We start from the raw sequence: 22,500 nt of genomic DNA, 5'->3' as shown, positions 1-22,500 counted from the left end.
CAGCAAATCTTTTTTTTTCTCGCTTTCGTTACGCATAGCGGCATGGGATAGCAATCTTATCGGAAATACATGCTGAAACTTCAAATGAAACACCAGCACCCTCTGGAACAACTCACTCAGAGGAGAAAAAAAAAAAAAAAAAAGCATTTTATATTTGATCTCTCTCTCTCTTCTCTCTCTCTCTCTCTCTCTCTCTCTCTCTCTCTCTCTATATATATATATATATATATATATATATATATATATATATATATATATATATATATATATATATATATATATATATATATATATATATATATATATATATATATATATATATATATATATATATATATATATATATATATATATATATATATATATATATATATATATATATATATATATACTGTACATATATGTGTGTATCTGTGTATATATACATATATATGTGTATATAATATATATACGTATATATGTATGCATATATATACATATTTATATGTATACTTTATGCTTCATAGACCCATTTCTAGGGAAAGGCACCTGTTTCCTGATTTTGAAATGATTTATAAACACCTTGTGAACATATCTGGGAGGGCAGTTAAATTTTTTGCAGTGCACAATCATCTGACTATATTAGCATCCGATACTTCTGATCTTCTTGCAAATCTAAAAATTCAAACATATGTTTAAACAGTTCTTCTGTCAGAAGTATTCTACAGAATTTCCCAGGGGATGAGATTTTTAGAGATCTGTGGACGGTAAGGTAAGGTAAGGTAAAGTAAGGTGCTAGATTGAAATTAAGCTTATCTCTTGGCTAATGGGTCAGGGCAGTGAACCGTGCGGCCGACAAGCCGTAATGTTTTTACCCTCTCCTCCCTACTTTGTGTCCTTGATGTGAAAGAACAGTAATGGATGCTGTCGCTTCTGTATACTTCTCTATCTTTTCTTCACCGACGTTAATATTTTTCTCCTCTTTTTCAAGCTTATGAATCTCTCTCTCTCTCTCTCTCTCTCTCTCTCTCTCTCTCTCTCTCTCTCTCTCTCTCTCTCTCTCTCTCTCTCTCCTGACATTATAGTATGGATGAGTAAGAGTGCTGTATGCAGTACCTCTGCTTACTGTCGCCTAGAATGGTAAAAGAAAAAAAAAAGAAAAATAGAAATCTGATTCCTTACATATGAAATGAATTTAAATGTGCAGAAATAGACTGATTATTCAGTATTAAGCACCTATTAACAGTTCTAATGTTTCCTACGGTTTCTTCCAGGATGCACTAGAAGGCTATCGCTTAACATATTTCTGTGAAAACTCAGGGTGTCGTGCAATAACAATAACTACAACCACATTCATTATGTCAAATGCAAAATATCTGAACTCACTCCCTTCTCCTCCTGTTCCTCTTAAAAAGCGTAAAAATCATCCGGTAGGCAATCATAAAACATTTGACAGAAAAGGATTCCCGCCCCCCATAACAAACTAGTCAATCAAATGAGACAGTAACCAGTTTACCAGAATCTGCCATCTAAATAGACACTATCTATCTCGACATGACAAACGTAACTATGCCTCCAGCGTAGAAAAAACAAAACTTCAAATTGAAAACCATCCATTTACCATAGCCCTCCACACGCGTTCAACCTAACCCCAAAATTTTCTAAAATACAATTCTTACCTAATGCCACATCCGCGCCACCCATTCCTCCGGATGCAACCTTTTCCCTTCTCCTTCCATACCAAACTATCCCAGCCTGATTCCCTTCCTGCCCTTATATCATCCGTAACTTTAAACACGCAATCCAGCAGTAACACATACACATTTCTTCCCGTCCTCATTATGAAAGAGAATACAAATGCTCTTCATGGCAATGTAAGAGGAAATCCTAATGAAGTTGAGGGAGTTCCAAAACAATTAAGTGACCATTCTTTTCTATTTGCAAGATTCACAATTTGAAAAGAATGTAAGAGGGAAAATTATATTTTCCATCTTTCACATTGAGCCACCTAGATGAAAAAACGCACGAAGACGAATTTAATACAGAAAGTATACAATACATAACTTAAAAGTGAGGCATCTGTCAAAAGAATGAGCCAAAAATGTAAAATAGATAAATGATAACATATCCCTTTTCAGCAGTTAACGCTGAAATCTAGCCATTTGCATAGCTAACTGTCCCCGCCACATTTCAGCCAAGGAAATCTCTAACATGATCGACTGCTGAAGCTTTCCTTCATACACACCAAGTGGGGAAGAAATAGGTTATACCCTTAGAAGGTGATTTGTCTGACACCTGGATGCCAAAAGTTTAATGATTTGTACTATATTAACTTCGACTACTCTTTGCAATATCTTTGCATTAACTTTTACTGGAAATTGAAGTTTCATAATTCACTCAAATCCGAAAGCCTAAGCAATCGTTGATCCTTTAAGAGGGAACTGCTCTCTCATCGCATCTCCTGGTATAATATTCATCAATATATTCAATTCTAGATCCATGTTAAAAGATATATCTAACGGTATCTTTTGACTTGGATGGTAATGATCTCTCGATTCTGCTAAGGTTGATTTCAAACAGGAATGGAATAAGAAGAAAATCAGCACTCTTAGAATTAAGTAAGCAGCAGGGTATGGCCACTTTTGCAGATACTGAAAACGTGCAGAACACAATTAGAAATTATATGTTACGACAAAACTCTGAAATAGATTATGACAATGAACAAAGCTTCAAACAAACCATTATCTGTCCCTCCCTAAAATCCAGGAGTAAACGCTATCTCTCCAAGTCTTACCAGCCTGCATAGAAAATATCATGGCAGCTGAGACCTGAGAAAATCATCAGGTATGCCATCACAAACCATCTAATAGATAATGATCATAGCAGGCAAGGATTTATCAAGGGTAGATCTACGGTAAGCAAGCTAATCAAATCAATCAAAAGGAGTCAGTCATCAGATTACCAGAATCGAATGAGAGACAATATCTATCCTGGCTTCTCTAGGGCTTAAATAAAAGGCTGACCGTTATAGGCACTAAACCTGAAGAAAAGACAGGTGCACTATCCAAATCAAGCCCAGTCGTACTGGGTGTTCCACAAGGAACATTTCATGGTCCAGTTCTCTTCATCATGATATGTGACACATATAGTAACATGCAAAGCTCATTTATATCTCTATTAGCTGACAATCCTTGCGTCTCGAAAGTTAAGTATACCTTAGTTTTACCAGACCACTGAGCTGATTAACAGCTCTCCTAGGGCTGGCCCGAAGTAGACTTATTATATTAAAATCTTTATAAAAATTTTATCTTTTAATAAACTAGATAATACATTTTATCCTTAGGTGCAGGGAAACATAGTAGTTTTCAATGGGAAGAAATTCTAACATTAAAATTTTGGAAAGCTATACTAAATTTTTGTGCACTTAATAGATCCAGACAGAAGCACTATTACTACCACAAAGTGTTTGTCCAAGATCTTTCAGTCACCATCACTACTGGTTTCGAATGGTACAAAGATAAAGTTACTGTAAATGTTTGGCATGGATATCAGTAACAAATGTACATTATCGATGGTGTTGGAGAGATCAATCATAGACTTTTTCTCCCCAGTATAATCTCTCCCTCCTACAAGCCACAAATAGACAAAATGAGAAATATTGTTTACAAAAAGCAATGAGGGCTCGCATCTATTAAAAGTAAAAAATCAGTTGCTATTATTATTATTCAGTTAACCAGACCACTGAACTGATTTTCGGCTCTCATAGGGCTGGCCCGAAGGATTTGATTAAAATACAACCCTAGGAATGGTCCAATTAAGATGAATGAATTAAAATTAAATCATACAATAAATACATTTGGTTCCAGCACAACCCTAGGAATGGTGTTAAGTGTTAAATATCCTTTACTGGCCGTACCTTTGCCATGATTTACTCGTGTTCCGTGATTCATACTCAAGACTCAAACCCAATGGACTGTTTACCTTGCTCAACAACCATCAGACATATTCAAAAATACATAAAATAAGACCTTGGATATCATGCCAGATGAACCAAACGGATGGTACTTGTCATTTCAGGGATCACAATAAAAGTTACAATTCACCTCAATCTGACATCGTTGTTTTCAGTAACCAATACAAATAATGACAGAATCCACACAGAGATGGTCCTTGACGGAATGACCATCCTTCAAGTACATCTCTCTCTCTCTCTGCTTTCATCAACTGCAGAACAATATATAATGCGGGTTTAACATCATTATACATATATACATACATACATACATACCATACATACATAGACATATAATATTATACATACATTATATATATAATATACACACACACACAATTTACATGGGGGAAAGTCTGAAGAGAAACTATATAGTTTAGCTTGGCCCGAATGTTTTGTCCTCCACCAAAAGCACAAAAGACAGATTGCGATAGTTAAAAGAAATTAGTTAAAGGTGGTTCAACTAGAAGAACTGTCCAGGGACTTACTATCAAACAACACTCAACGTCTCCATAAACAAAATTATGAAAGATATATATATATATATATATATATATATATATATATATATATATATATATATATATATATATAAATAAAAATCGTAAGTGAACAATATAGTCAGGAAATACGCAAAGACATACCGAAAAAACGCACACACAACTAGTAATTCACGACAACACCCACTTACATACATACCTTCATATTTCCTAAAACTTTTATAAACAAACATTTCATGTGCACAGAAATACACAAAATATATTAAAAACACACACACAGATATATATATATAAATAAACATATTTAGAGGGGGAGACATTTACAAACGAAGGACCTACAGTTCTGATTAAATATGTTTGTGACAACCTGATCTAATTTATATAAACCTGAGCTAGAATTAAAATCAGTGTCCAGAGTATAGAAAATACATGCAGTATCTATTATATTCCTTTCCGTAACGTTAGAACGGCTGAAAATTTTCTGTGCTTTATTCCGCTTAAATGAATAATTTCAATTTTAATATGAATGTTGATTGCAAACTTGAGATCATCTCTAGCAACATTGTATCAATGCCGAGCAATTCTTTCCAGTCTTGCCAGTTCGCCCAGTGTAAATTTTACTGCATCCACAAGGTATGCTTTATATAAAACCACCATACTTTGGACTTTTGCAAATGAGTACACGACCAACATTGGAAGGGAAGGAAAATGAGACCCTGAAACCTAAAAGTTAAGTGGATAAACCATGTCACGAAAGGATGGTTCGAAATACAATGATATAGTTACAATCAATCTTATGTTTAGTTCTCATTTTATAAAATGTTTTATTCGCTATATTGAAACAGGGATCAAATTCACCCGCTTTGAAATTATTAGAGTAATCAATATTACAGATTTTGTTAACCTTTACATCAAAATATTCTGAGTTACATACATTCAGAGGGAGGAGAAACATTGACTGTATAGGACAGACTGTTTCACAGAGATGGGATGCGATCAATAAGCGCTGCACCTAAGATTATCATTAGCATCTTTTTCCGAAAACCTTGAATTCTAAACAATTTTCACGCCTAGTTATTGTAACATCCAAAATTGAAATACATCAGTTCTCGTCTTTTAATACTGTAAAATATATGGATGGTACTAATTCCCTAAGACTAGTGAGCATTTCATCAATTTTATAATCCAGTTTTAAGATTGCACAAACACCGACCACATATCTTACCTAAAAACCTTTATTCCTGAAAATGCCATTAGCTAACCTTCTTTCAAAAAATTCCATGTATATAACTATTTATTAAATGTTCCATTAAGAGTATAACATGTGTCAACAACGTACAACTGCGATATTTGATACTGCATCACCTTACGAAATATTTCGTTCGGATTCTGTTTCTTTTTTTATAGTCCGTATATGAATTAACTTGAACATTTTGTTTTATAATATGAAAATTAGAGTCAATTAAAATATATAAATAATAAAACTGCAAGAAAATTCCTTGTTTTATGCAGGTTTTTAAGTATTTTGTCCGAAACATTATGAGCTATTCCATCATGTTTAGAAAAGAACAGAACTACCGACTGTTATCAGATGATCATCCTTTTAAAGATTTATCTGTGAAAAGGAAGACTTATTTTCTGCAAACAAAGCAAGTAAAAAATGCGCCGAAGTTTCTTCGGGGCAATCTAAAGCGTTTTCTGAAAATAGACAGCCGGTAAATGCAGTATGTACAATCAAACTTGAACCACGGCCCGGTGGTGGTCTATCCTACAGCGCTGCCAAAAGCACGATTATGGCTAGTACCTTAAAATAAAAAAACTATTGAGGCTACAGGGCTGCAATTTAATATGTTTGATGATTGGTTAGTGGATGATCAACATACCAATCTGCAGCCCTCAAGCCTCAGTAGTTTTTAAGATCGGAGGGAGGACAGAAAAAGTGCGGACGGACAGACAAAGCCGGCAAAATAGTTTTATTTTACAGAAAACTAAAAGTGGGTAGCGTTTGGCATATCTGATATTATCAGATTATCATCTGGTTAAAGAGCTTTCTGTCAGAAGAACGTTATTTTACGTTAGCAAGTAAGATATAGTTGTCAGAAATTTTATATAAATTATAACTTCCATACTATGACAAAAATAAGTTCGATTGACAGGCATTAAACTGCATTGAAGTATGAGGTTTGGTTGGCAGGCCTGCAATGTCGATTTTGGATGCACTGTAATTTATAAATCTTACAGATTGTCAATTTCCTTTCTTATATCATTAAAAATGTACATATTTTTTCAAACATGAAGGAGAACTTAAATGTATAAAATACAGAAACTGGGAACTTACTTTTACAACTGAATGGTTAAATGCAAAATCGCGGGTAAAACAGAATGGTATGCCACAGTAAGGAGTGTGATTAAGCATCCTTTTCACTTTTCACAAAATGGATACTTCTGAAGAACAACTAAGAGCTTTCATCAACATGCACAACAATAATATGAGTGCCAGAGATATAGCCAGTATATTCGGTGTAAACAAAAGCACTGTTACTATTGTGGGTCCAAAATTGAGTGGCAGGGGGGAGCTAAAACAGATTAATACAACGCTGCTAAATTTCTCTTCAGAGAACATTTGTTTATGTTTATCTGGGGCGATCCTTCTATCCGGCCTCGACCCATACATCTGAGAAATAAATGATTAGGACCAAATCCCGGCCGTGGCATCAAGGCTCTCTCTTTAGACTCTGGCGATTCTTTTCTCTCTCTAGCTTCCTTCCCATATGTCACTTGCATACGAGGTTTTCTCGAGGTTCCATCGTTTTATTTTTTAATTGGATCGTTAAACTTCCATGGCTTAATGAAGTAGCGTGCCATGGATATATTTTGTGTGTTTTATTGGACGAACTTACGACAGTAAGTAGGTAAACTCAACAATAGGTTCACTGCAACAGGTATTTGACTTTTGTCTCTGGGTGACATTACGATAACTAGCGCTGAATAATCCCTCAGATTCCAGTGCTTGGCTTAAAACCTAAATTTTGTATTCCATTCCATTCCACAAGAGGGTAACTTTCGACTACAATATAGTCTGTATTCATCACACTGGAACCTGCGTTATGCCACGTCGGGAGCACATACAAACAAATATACAGTTAGGTTTGTCTGATATGGTAACATAAGTTCAGCCTGCACAAGTATAGCTTGAACCAGGTATAGCCTAAGAAAGCTGTACCGTGAAAAGAGATTTAGGTAGGTGTTGTGAGCAACAAGGTAAAGCACAATATAGAGAAAGACTGGTTTAGCCTACAATGAATTTTAGTAGGAATTCATATAAACTATACTCAACAGAATCTAATATAGGCTAGCCTATGTCAAACAACTCCCAGTGTAGCCTATGTCAAACTACTCCCAGTGTAGCCTATGTCAAACAACTCCCAGTGTAGGACTTAGCGAGAGCTTTGGAAATGGCACAGACATAGGAGTTATAGGTTCATCACAAGTGGAAGCACAGTACAGTGATCAGGAAAGACAAGTTACCATTGACAGCAGTCAGAGGTAAAGGACAAACCTCAATGGACCTAGATTGGTTAAGGTGAATAAAATTAGACTGGCCTAGTATTTTAATGGTTACAGGTACAAAACAGGAGCCTGCAGAAGGAATTTCAATAACTAACTAACCTAACCTCATGGCATTACTATGTTTTCATGCTTATATATACATGTACAAATATCAAAAGACCATCTTTCCTCTTCCACAGGTAACTGTTGAGTACAGATTAATGAAATAGCATACTGTACACCACAATACCCTAAATACAGTTAAGGCTAACTGCACAGTACATGTGTTTGTTCATGCCACTGAAGTACGTCACATAGGAGATTTAAAGATTCCTAACAGAGGTTCGTGATACGAACATCATTGAGCAGATATTGAATAACTTGCAGAGAGCTGACATTGATGGTGTATTTCTAAAACCTGCAATAGCATTGCTGTTATAAAATTAGTGATTTCATTTTTGGCAATGATTTTAGATGATCAGTCATTCTAACACTTGCCTCTGCTGAAATTCATCTTTGAACAACTACAGTTAATGACTGAATAAATTGTCGTCTTTGTTTTGTAATTGTTACCCTCAAAGTTACAGACTCTTGAGAGATAAGAAATTCCTAATATCATCAGAAGTGTGTTTCCCAACAGTTTACCCCAGCATCAGAACAAAATGCCTTAAATTTTCTGATGTACATTAAGAATAAATGTAAATCATTACTACCCAATGACAAAACAGTGATACTGATGGTGGTTGAAACTCACTTGAAACCATATTTTGATTATAAAGGCATAAACTTAGTACATTTGTTGAGATGTTACCTGGAATAATTGGCTTGGCCAGAAAGATACAAATAAAACAATGAAGTTCTCTCCATTCTCCTTTGATGGAAATCATAATTTAGAAAACGAAATTCACTATGCACCGTTCAGCTCTATGAAAAAACTTCATGAGATAGAAGATGGTTTACTTTTGAAACATTCATATTGAAACATTCACCTTTGAGATAAACTTTTGAAACATTCATATAAAATGTCGTTCTCCTCCTCCACCTTTGAGAGACAAAATGTTCATTTAGTTTTATGAATATTCAATGAGTATCTCATTCAAGCTTTACTAACTCTTGGAAAAAATCAGTTTCCCTTTTTATTCAGAAGCTGCAGAATGTACATTTTTTTTTTTTTACATTTGATGGACAATAATGAATGTAAAATCCCCATATAAAGGTCAAAGGTTAAATAATAAATATGCTGCTCCAATACGTAATGAAGGTCACAGTACAGAAAAAGATAGCAAAATTAATAATATGGGCTTCTACTAACGTTTTATTGAATAATTATTGTTCCCAAGAAAATAACTATATTGTAGCCAACAAAAACTTGAATAATAAGAGAAGAGTTGGTAATAGCTGTATGTAAAAGATTATAATTAAGTTACTTAATTCACATATAGTAGAATAAAATATCTTTTTTGTGGTGTATGTACACCAATTCACTGCCGTCTTGTAATCTGACGTTAACATTATTTATGTCTAAACATTTGTAATACAGTGATAAACATGTTTGTACTTCGGTATATACTGTATTGTAACTGTAAATAAATTGTTTTGGTTCAGTATTTTATATTAATCTCATAACCTGTGTTTCGAGTTAGTAATATTAGGTGTACAGAAATTAGTGTAGACGAGAAAAATAAGTAAATTAATTTATTACAATAACTGGCAAGCAACAAATGGTCTATTTTTGTGACATTTTGTTTATTTTCTTTCGTCTGGCATCAAAGTCTGTGCTAGCAACTCGGACCACCCTTGCCTACGTCACAATTCATCGAACAGGCCTTCTCTTTCGGTGGTCTCGGTTAATCCCTTTATTAGGTGGATTCAGCACCATAGAGAAACGCAGATGCTTCAAGACAAACCGAGGCCAGGACGACCCCACTGTACCACAGCTGAGGAGAACAGCCAAACAGTTGAAGCAGCTCGACAACAAATAATAATTACGGCTGTAGCTATTAAACATCAAACTGGGTGAGATGCTGGATTATTATTATTATTATTATTATTATTATTAAAATAGTTCAACCAGACCACTAAGCTGATTAACGGCTCTCATAGGGCTGCCCGAAGGATTAACATAATATGGAGTACCAGGTCTAGGCCACAGGCCAAGCACTGAGACTAAAGATGAATGAAAAATTAAATTTTAAAAATATTCAAAAGGGCATTTGCTTCTACACTAGAACACAAGCACACATTAAATACATTTACTTAAGTTTCCATCTTCACAATAAAAATAAAAAATTAAAACTAAGTAATGATAAAAATCAGAATAATTTAGGATTTTTAAAATTCGGGTTGTTTCATTAATTGCCCCCATGAGCTATTGTATTTTCATAAATTACTTTATATGTTTTATCAATTAATTTACATTTCCTCATGAATATTACAACTGGGGCAATTGAAAATGTACTGGTAAAAGTGACTACATGCTTCAGGCATACACCTTAGGTCACTGCTATCAAGTCTGGACTATCTTCAGTGCCTACAGATGAGAGATTGGGTTTGCTTTAGAATGTTATGCTGCTGATGCCGAGGTCTATAGCAAAGTCATCTTTTGTGACGAGAAAACATTTTCAACTGATAATCATTGAAAGACACAATGGTGACGCTTGAACGACGCAAGGTAATAAACCTTGACTGTTTACGTAAAAAGGAAAATTTCAAGTCATGATTATATTACTTACATATAATTATTAAGTAATAGGCCTAGAGCTCAAGAATAATTTCTCAGTAGAGCATTTTTTACATCTAGGCTTATGTTTGTCAGAACAAATTAATCTGTTCGTCCATCAGTTAATATATATATATTCATTAACTCACTCCGGTAGCTCTCGGGCCTCTTGGTGGCCCATGGCCGCTTGCACTAGACCTCTCCACGTTTCTCTGTTGATTGCTGCATCTCTCCAATTATTCTCAGGAGCCTCCACTCCCAGTTCTCTAAGATCTCTGAACACATTATCTTTCCATCTCATCCTCGGTCTCCCTGCCGGTCTTCTCCCTTCCGCTGCTCCTTCCATAACCATTTTAGGCATCCTGTCCTTTTCCATTCTAACCACATGTCCAGCCCAACATACCCTCTGCGATCTTACATAGCCAGTTATTAGTGATTGTCTGGGTAAATCTCTCATTTCTTTGTTGCGCCTTTTTCTCCAAACACCTTCATTTATATCGTAAATAGGACCTGTTACTCTATGAAAAATGTTATTTTAAAAAAATAGCAGTCTCTGTTCTTGACGTTTAGTCAGTGTCCAGGTCTCACAACCATATAATACTATTGGCCTGATATTGGTGTGGTAAATTCTTAATTTGGTAGACCATGAGTTTTATATAAATATATATATATATATATATATATATATATATATATATATATATATATATATATATATATATATATATATATATATATATATATATATATATATATATATATATATATATATATATATATATATATATATATTTTATGATGCTGCCTTGTAATAATGTATATCCTCCTATAATTCTGATATATTTACTCTTCTATTTATCATGTATTATGTGTAATGATAATAATTACTGAAATATCGTAAGAATTAATAATTTCTTTCCTGATAAAAGCGTAGTAGCAGAAGAGAGAGATTCGAGTTTTATACCAGATGTGCCATCTGTCACCAGTTAAGATCAAGCGAAGGGTTTGTTTCCCTCCAGTTGTTATCAGTTCAGATAAAAGAACGTTTTGTTTTAATTCATGTGTTGACAGATAGGGAATAACAATTGCCATCTGTTTGATCATGTAAAGATTTCTGCAAAAGCTTTGTCTCATATGAGAAAAAGACGAAGGTTTTGTAATGTTACATACATGACTCTGGTCACGTATGCCCTTTTGAAAGATATGGACAAATATTGCACAAAACCACATGGCAGTTGCGTCACGTTTTGTAAGATTGCGTTCAAAATGGTTTGCCAGAAGTGACATCACATCCATTTTTCTAGAAGAATTTTTGTATCTTGCACCAAAAATGCCTTAACGACGTCATATGTTTCATTTCAAACTGGAATTCTCAGATCTGTTCATTCTTATTTTAGAGACCGTTCAGTTTGGTTCCCTCTTTCTCTCTGCATTTCTTAAAAAAGAGAGTAATTATTAACATAAAATATTTGTGGTCACTGGTATTAAATATAGCTTTCGAGATCTGAAGTTAGTGAAACTGTTTAAATTGTAACGGCACCAGACAAAAAAGCGTGTTTTGTGAATTTTACGCAGCTGCAAAGGGATTTTACAAAGGTTTTCACAAGCTTGTGTAAGGTAAAGTAAATTTTAACTATCATTACCATGGTATAATAAGGTGTATTAGGAAATTTTTGCCTTGTTGAAATTATTGATAAACCTTTTGTGTATTTTTGTGTGTTCTTGTGTTTGCAATCTCTTGATTTTTATTGGTGATTTAACATTTATTTACTTAGCATTTTAAATATTTCTTGATGATTTAACACTGCATATTTAATTTAATTTTCATTCACTAAGATTTTCTTTTGGAATCTTGAACAATTCTTGATAGTTTAAATTTTTCTTGATTAATTTAATTTCTTGATAAATTAAAGTTTTTGTGATTTAATTTTGTTTAATAATTTAACTCAAGAATTAATTAAATTTTGTGTTGTTTTCAAGTAATAGTAAATTTTTCAAATTGTGAATTCTAATTATAAATTTTGAATTTAAAAATAAATTTTTGTATTTAAAATTTTTAAAAACGGTGTTTCATTTATTGACCACCAGTGAATAGGATTAATTGTTTGCATAAAGCAAAGTGATAAATATGTTTTGTTCCTTTAGTTTTGATGAAGTGAATTAAGAGACCAGGGAAACAGTTAAAGATGTTTGATGGAGTGATGCCCTTTTATTCTATTTGATAAACTTATTTTGATTTTTCACATGATTAATGAGTTTTTTAAGGGATAACTGTTACCTTTAGGGTATTCAGTCATAATTCTTTTGTTATGGGAGTTCAGGTATCTGGCTGAAGTGAGGTATATTTTGAAATCTGTGATTAGTTGTGTGATAACCAGGTACTTGGTATGCATCATGATGATATATATATATATATATATATATATATATATATATATATATATATATATATATATATATATATATATATATATATATATACACAGTATATGTGTATTGATGTATGTATATTCTTTTCCAATACAGGTATGATAATAAGTGTTATGAAGTCGAAGAGTGGACGTATTACAACGGGACTCTGGGGATGGATGTGTGGCAGTGGGCCAGGTGCCTTAACCAGCACAGATGCACGCCTGAACGCCAAAAAATAAGTTGACATTTTACAGAATATCATGATTCCATCTGTTCGCTGTCTTTTAATTCCAGAACCGGAACCCATTTTCACTACGATGGATAATTCTTCAGTCCACAACAGTAGCACTGTTAAGAACTGGTTTCGAGGGCACCCAGAAGTCATCAGGATTAACTGGCCTGTAAAATCCCCACACCTAAATCCAATTGAGAATCTTTGGTCATTAAAGGTCAGGAGTTGGGATGACCGCCAAATTAAAACTAAAGATGTCTTAAGATCACATGCCATGGAAATTTGGGAGTTACTTAGGCCTAGAAGGCAAGGTAATGACGTGTGTGATATCCTAGTGAAGTCAATGCCCAGACGATTGAACGGAGTTATCGAGCTTTAGGGGGTTATACTAAATATTAGGATGTGACTCTGACATTGGCTAGACCAGCAATATTAAAGCAAACAAAAATTTTTTTATAAATGGAATAATTATCATCACTGTTGTTGTTCTTTAATTATGTTGAAAAGGATACATTCACTTATCATTTAATGATGTTCTTTAATTATATTATTTATTTTATTTGTTTTATTTTCTATGAAATTTTTTAAATGTTACATTTCAGTTCGACTTTTACCCACTGTCAATTATCTGCCGCACCATTGTTGATGTTATTATATATGGAAATACAGTATATCATTTAATTTGTTATTCTGTTTTACCTTACCACGCAAAAGTGAAAATATTTCTTTTTTAAGGAGTGAATAATTCAAACCAAATGGACAAGTCTGGGAGGTTATTCATCTTTCTTATTGTCAGTTATATACTCGCATAACGGCTGCAAAAAAAACATCATTGGTTATGAAAATATAATATCACACAAAAGACTATTAAAAAAAATAATATTGTAAATTATATGATACTCCTCTTTTCACGGAGCAGGCGAGGATCAGTAGGCCTAGCCATACTGTTATAGGTTATATCATCTGTATATATTTTTTTACGATAAGTAAAAAAAAAGATAATAAATAGTTTTGTTTTTCACTCTGTATACGCAAAACATACGCACATTCTCAGTGGTAAAAAAAAAACCCTCTCCAGACCCCCCCAAAAATGCCTTATATCTGAAACATAAGGGAACTGATGCAATATTTTATAGCGTAATGGTACAAACGGAATAAACCTAGAATAACACCATATTTTGTTAGTACACCCCGTAAAAAACATAAAACAACACTAATAGGTACGCGAGTAAATAAACTTCCCACATCAAAACTAACCATTCATTCATCAGCCTGCATACTGCGCTTGAGTAATACATCAAAACAATGCAGTGAATTCTCAACATGAGAATTCGAAATAGGTCCTACAAGGGCGCGCGCGCGCGTGTGTGTGTGTGTGTGTGTGTGTGTGTAAGCGATCGCGCGCGTACATATACGAGTGTTTTCGTGTGTTTGTGCATTTCCTGACTATATTGTTCACTTGCGTATTTTCATTTGAATATATAATTTCTTGTGGTTTTGTTTACATGCGATATTGCCTACGTAACTGCCGTAAAAGTTGAGTGTTGTTTGTTAGTATGTTCTTTGATATTCCTTCTAGCTGGGCCACCTATAACTAGTTTTATATTTCAAGTGTGGTTTATTGAATTCTTTTAACCTATCGCAATCTTTCGTTGGTATTTGGAAACCTCTTACGAATAAACTACAATCGTCAAGATAAGATGGAGGACGAAAATCGGGCTAAACTATAGTGTATCGTTAATCTTCAGACTTTCTTTCCTGTGCATTGATTTTACACACACACATATATATATATTATATATATATATATATATATATATATATATATATATATATATATATATATATATATATATATATATATATATATATATATATATATATATATATACATATATGTATATATATACTGTATATAATAAATTTTATATATATATATATATATATATATATATATATATATATATATATATATATATATATATATATATATATATATATATATATATATATATTTGTTTGCGCTTCCCGTGTGCAGAAATTAAAACTTCTATCCAATTAATCAAACTCAGTTTTTATCCAGCACACCTAATGCACACTTCGGACGTCGTTATAAAATATGGCAAATAATAATTTTTTCGTTCTTATTTCTTGTCTTGCTTAAACCATGCTTGCATTTTTTTCAAATAACGAAAATGTTGTTACACATGCTTTCTCTAAATTCGACGCCGTGTTTACTCATGGCCACCTCTCTCGGTGGTCATGGTTTACTTCCATTTGCTGCAATAGCCCGAGATGAATCTTCCATAAAAATATAGAACTACTGCACCTGATAAATACCAAATTTGTAACAACTTTAAGCTTTTATTCATTTCGTTCATTCACATTCTCTATCTCCAGTTATGACTCTCTCTTTACATTTATTCACGGCATAAATGCTAAAATAAAGAGGAGTCCCAACAGATCTCACTTCCCTTTTCCAGAAGAGGTACCAAGGCGTGAAAATCCAAGCGGGGGAAGGCGGCGCCAAGCATGGGGTCTTCGCGCTGCATAACTTAGGGCCATGATGAACGGCTCGCCTGCTTGTTATTAACTTCAAATCATCAAAGAACCGACTCCCGCTAAGTAGGTTCGCCGAGACAGGGACGGCATGACGGTGCAAACGTTGATGACCGCCGAGGCAGGAAGGTATCGAAGTAACTCACGGCTGATCGTGTTCCACTCTTCCGCGAAAGTGATAGGCTTATGAATAAAGCATTTTTGCTCGTCGCCATTATGCCGAGCGGAGGAAATGCTAATGAGAACGTATCGTTTTCCCCGTTTTGGGTAAAAACGATAATATTCTAAGAATGAATTTCTAATGGGGGATATGGGACACGATAGCCAGGCGTCCCTTCAGATGCCGTGACCTGATAAAGAGAAACATCTTGTTAGCCATTATAATAGATTATCGGGGACGCACTCACTTGTTCCCAAGGTCGGACACGAGTCGTGAGAATAGGTGCCTGGTGGTGTAATCTTGGCCAAACGACGATACCAAAATTTATGCACTGATCGGTGGACTTTTTTAATGCGCCAAACACTACAAGGCGGTGGAGGGCTTTGGACAGATAAGAGCAGTTCTTGTGCACCAACAAGGGAGATTTCTGTGTTCAATATCACACATCTTTTAAGAGAGGAAATGAGATTTATTCGATTTCTTTATAATGTGAAATATAGACAACTCGATAGAAAATAACGTACAGTATTATATTGTTAAGAGGTCTTTGCCTAAAATTTCTAATGAACACGATAAAATGTAGCTGTCTTCTGATACTTTATTCAAACATTCGGCGCGTCACTGGGTAAAACCCTCCTTTCTTAGGACAAGAACTAGAATACTTCTTAACGATATGATACTGTACATTATTTTCTATCCAATTGTCTCTATTTCACACTAAAAGAAAACAAATAATATCATATCCTCTTTGAAAGAGTATGATACTGAACACAACTCTTCCTTGTTGATGTACAGTCGCTCTGGAAAGTTCTGGCATAGTTTTCAGTGAATTTCGTTCTTCAAAAGATATTTTTTTCTTTTTAAAACTACACAGAAACCAAACTTTACAATCTTAATAAGACTAATGTGCATACAAACAATAAATACATTAACTTGGCTGAATTAACAAAAATTTAATGAAACATTTTGCAACCCAAAACTATAGTTCAGTGAAATTAGAGGACTGAAGCACGGAGAGGGTTGATCTTCAAAATCTCAATAACAGTGAGCCGTTACTTTTACTATTCCATTCAGAAATCTATGTTTAAGAATAAAGTAATTAAATTATTGTCGATATCTAGAAATATTCGTTGCAGTGTAAAAAAGGGGATTAATGTTTCCTCCGTATTTGAATTTCATTGTTCGTCATGACGTCACTTATCGTGTGGGCGGAAAAACAAATCATTTAACATATATCAGTCGACTGTTAACTTTATCGAGATGAATAATCAACGGCCCAAGCACACTTCCATCTCTCAGAGAATCGACTGTAAATTAACACATGGCCAATGTTTCGGCGAGAGAAATTTCACGGCAGCTTGGTGCGAGCAGAAGGACTGTATACAGAGAGGAAAGGAGAAATATGAAGAATCTTCCCAAGAATGGACGACCGCGCCTCACAACTCGACATCAAGATCAGCTGGTCATAGGCGTGGTTCGCGGAACTCCCTTAACCAATGTCCAGCGATAAGAAAAGAAGCAGCGATTAAAGTCTGAGTTCAAGTAATCCAGGACAGATTGCATGAGGCTGGAATATATCACCACATTCCTGCCGTGAAAGCTTTTCTTCATCAACACCATCAAGAAGACAGGCTTGCATTTGCTTTGCAGTATTATCCAATGACTGATGAATCTGGAGCAAGGTCACCTTTTGTGATGAAAAAGCATTCTCGGTAGCCTTCACAGTTGGTGTCCCAGGAACACACGGTAAGCTTTAATTAAAATATGTGAAGGGTTATGAAATCAAAAGTTGAATTGAATAAAAAAAAAAACTACGTAGACTTAAAAAGGGTAGGCGTAACAGTCCCAGCAAGAAGGTATCACTTGAGATGAATTTTATAACAATGATATTGCTGTTATAACAATATTGCTTCATTTCATAATGTTCCGTTCACAGGAATGAAGGCTTCATTGTCACAACGCCTATCATAAGAATTTGGGGTTTATATTACTATAGGTCTATTATAAAAACAAGGCCATTATACTTCTTTTTATATGCCTATTATAAAAAATGACACAATATCATTATAGGTCTATAATGAGGATTTGATTTTTATGTCACTATAGACCCTCATATGCACTGGATATTTGTATTAGTATAGGTCTATTATATAAATCGAAGCTTTATTTCATTATAGAGTTATTACAATCAGTTCATATTTAAGGGATAATGCTACCTATGCTTCACACATGTTAAATGTAAGCCATTCTATGAATACTTTTCTATATACACTATCTTAATTATCTTTTTCATTATCTTTATAGTCGTTTTATTACTTTAAGATTTTACCCTGAAAACATCCAACTATCAAAGAAAAGTGGAAGAATTGCTGCAGGCAGCCCTATGGGAATGGTTGGCCGCCATTGGTCCAAGGGAACTTATTGAAATAGACGCACGAATGAACAGTTCCCAATATATTAGTATCTAGAGGAAGTTTTGGTGCCAAGAGTGAATGCCCCGCTAATCCCCGAACCAGAACCAACATACGTAGTCATGGACAACTCTTCTGTCCAAAATGCCCTGACTGTAAAAGAATGGTTCAAAGAACATCCGCATTCAATTAGAATCGAATGGCCAGCAAAGTCACCCGATTTAAATGCCATTGAAAATCTCTGGGGTTATATAACTAATGAATGGGACGCAAGTAACATCAAGACCAGGCAGCATTTAATAAGACATAAGTCAGTCTGGGAGACACTTAGACCCAAACGGGACGAAATAAACATTAGTGAAAAGATCACGGGTTCGATTTTCAAGAGATTAGGTATGCTAATTGACAATAGGGGGTTCATACTTGAGCTTTACGTAGTAAAGATTTGGCTAAGCACTCTATTTGTTTCTTTATCTACTTACTTATTTACATTTATTTCTTATAAGAAACATATAGGTCTATGTGAAAAGTCCTTTACAGACTGTAAATATATTGACTAAGAATAAATATATTTATTCATATTATATTCAATATTTCATTTACCTCATATCTTACAAGACAATGTTGTAGTTAGTCGCAGCAAGTACTGCGGTTTACACCCCCTCAAAGCTCGCTCTCTCTCTCTCTCTCTTTCTCTCTCGGTTATAATCTGTCAAAACCAATACTAACAAAAGGGATATCATTAGAAATAAATTTAATTATGAAAAAGAAACGGCGCACTCATTATGTCCTCTGTAAGTCTACCTTTCCCTGCGGTAGGCTACATATGACCTGGTGAAGGATGGCCTCGTGAAAGGTGCCAGTTACTGTTTTGCAACTCTTGTCCGAAACGCACTGAAAAGTGTGCCAGAACTTTCCAGAGCGACTGTACAAGAACTGTCCAGAAAGACTTCATATTCTCCATTACCTTAAATGTAACATTTTCCGAGTAATGCCACTTGTAACTTTTCAACCGAATCTGAATTAACAAATCTGTTATTTTTTGTTTTAGATTAAGCAAACCTTGCGCTAGCACAGGCTCCTAAAGGAGCCTGTAACAAACATGTCTTCCATTCCAGCTGTACGACTTGGGAACCTTAGGTTAAGCTTCTAAAAACTAATTTTGCAGGGGAACCTGCACTTGCGAGTGCATGACAATTAAAATCAGCACATATTCCATTATTCACAATGACTTCAGAACCTCAACCCATATCTAATATTAAATTTTGTAATGTACTTTGTGTCTTCGACTCTAAAGCATATCTGATGTGCTGAAAAACAAGCAGAAACATACACATCAGTTTTTACGCATATCTATAGTTTAAAACATGACAAGGAGGAGGAAAAGGATACTGAAAAATTCATATGTTTTACAATGTGAAGTTCTATGATAAAGATATTTGAAAAACTAAGCTGCTGTTCACGTAAACATTCGAAGTTTCAAATTTGTAGTATTGCTATTTAAGTAACTGTGTAAATCTTTCACATATTTCGCCAGAGCACTGTTGGTGACGCGTGCCTACTGAAATCTGAGGAAGCAGGAGATATAATGCTATTCATTCAACCAGTAATCAGCATTCATAGCCTATGGCATAATGTTTCGACTCGTCTCCTGCAACATACAGTCGATGAATTATGTAAAATTAACCAAAGATTTTAGTGTGGAAGGAGAAAAAAATCAGATAATGTTTAATATCAGTTACCTCTTATTCATGATCGGCTGTGAAAAGGTCGGTAGGAGTGCTCCATAAATCCTATTACCTGCATTTTATCCCTGTAATATGTAAAAGGGTGGCCACTCTATCGGTAGCAAAGGCTGGTGTCGGCAACGGGATGCTGTAAGAAATTTACCAACTTTAATGACAGGTTAAACCTAGGTGGAAAAGAATAGGCTCACACGCCACGGTGAGTGAAAGACAAGCAATAGTTCTGGAATATGTGGTGAGAATGTAAAAAGATAAAATTAACGTAAAGAAAACAGTGGACAGACCCAGCTGTTTTCTTTTCGTTTTGGACAATTGCGGTCTTTACGTTCGATCTGCTTACTCTTAAATGATAACTGAGAATATGCCAAATTTCAATTACAGACTGAGAATGTGCCGTCTTTCAGATACATGCGAAATCTATTATGCTGTCGTTGTCGTTGACTTGGCTGACCTTATGCTAACGCGGGCTCTTGTTCCTGGAACAGTAAGTGTAGTCTGTTACGTTCTGTTTACACCTGAGAATGAAATGAATGAATGCGAATGAAGATTTGAAAGTGAGCCAATCTAGTCTAATCTTATCCTGGCGCCTGTATTAAATTATCTCTCTCTCTCTCTCTCTCTCCTTGTCATGCGCTAAAGCCGCCATGTGATCCATGTCTGAGGAACACTGCATCTCCTTTGAGCTGAATGACACTGGAAAGCAACATGGCATTTCACTTCGTCTAGTAGATTAATACTGCTCTGGTAGCCAGTATTGCTATTTAACCTCTAAATTGCATTGCCGACACTTCTAAAAATAAATAGAGGCTTACTTTTGTCTCTATTCTGAACTCCATTTGTCATTTTTCAAAAAAAAAAGGGGGGGGCCGATAATTATTCTCATCACAAGAACTTTCTTTTCGTTCTCTCTGGAGTTCATAGTTTATCGAATATAAGTGAAAAAATAATCTTACGTATTTGAGATTGCACACGGGGGAGAGAATAACAACAAAAAATTAAAATTTCTTATGGTCAGGAACTTAAATGTGGAGTACGAAAAAATATTCAGAGCTTGAATTTTCCCTTTGAGTTTAATCCAAAAATGAGCTTTTGGAAGCAAAGGAAGACTGGGCCAGCTGAGATTACATGTAAAGGAAAGGGGAGTGCTATTTTGGGGGGAGTGATATCAAAATTTAGAAAAAATGAATAATTTTAGAGAACAGGATGTTGCTAATGGATTGAAAATCTATTGGGAATTCAGTGCAACAGGCATTTTATATAACGTACTACCACTGCCGTATAGTTTTTAAAATGTTCAACTTCTGCCAAAACAATATGACTCTTAACATAATGGCAAGCTACTGCCTACATCACACTTTATAATCCCAGTAGAATCTCTCCAACGGCAACCAGCTCAAGTTAGACAAACTGCGAGTTCAACCCTGTACATTTCTTCAGATAATTCTAGTTCGAATGAATCTTGGTGTTTCTTATCAGGCGTGATTTAAAAGGAATGAACAAGATCATAAGATAACATGCGTGGCAATTTGATTTACTTTGAAAGCTTAGCCTACATGTATACTTGACGCCTTGCTGCGGTAACTTTGAAGAGCAGGTAGACAGATCTTTATGCCGTGAAATGAACTGAAGAATAAATCCTCGAGATATTGACCTGTAAATCCTTGTAACAACCGCAAAGTACACTGAAACCCTCCATGAAAAACGAGGACCTGAGGGGACCACTAGGCAAGCTGCAAATCGCACGTAATTGCAAACCAAATGCCCTGCCGATTGCAAGGGTTAAAGAGCCGAAACGGCTTCGGCGGAAACTTCTTCGCCAGACCGATTAGGCATAAAACCTCGGCGATTGTTCTTTCATCGTTTTGAATTGGGAGAGAGAGAGAGAGAGAGAGAGAGAGAGAGAGAGAGAGAGAGAGAGAGAGAGAGAGAGAGAGAGAGAGAGAGATATTTTTTCGCCCGACATCGATTAGGTATACAACTTCGGCGATTGCTCTTTCATTGTTTTGGATTGAGAGAGAGAGAGAGAGAGAGAGAGAGAGAGAGAGAGAGAGAGATATTTTTCGCCCGACATCGATTAGGTATACAACTTCGGCGATTGCTCTTTCATTGTTTTGGATTGAGAGAGAGAGAGAGAGAGAGAGAGAGAGAGAGAGAGAGAGAGAGAGAGAGAGAGAGAGAGAGAGAGAGAGAGAGAGAGATATTTTTCGCCCGACATCGATTAG

The sequence above is a fragment of the Macrobrachium rosenbergii genome, chromosome 54 (genome assembly GCF_040412425.1).
Source record: "Macrobrachium rosenbergii isolate ZJJX-2024 chromosome 54, ASM4041242v1, whole genome shotgun sequence".
Taxonomy (NCBI): domain Eukaryota; kingdom Metazoa; phylum Arthropoda; class Malacostraca; order Decapoda; family Palaemonidae; genus Macrobrachium; species Macrobrachium rosenbergii.
This window is presented reverse-complemented; position numbering follows the sequence as displayed.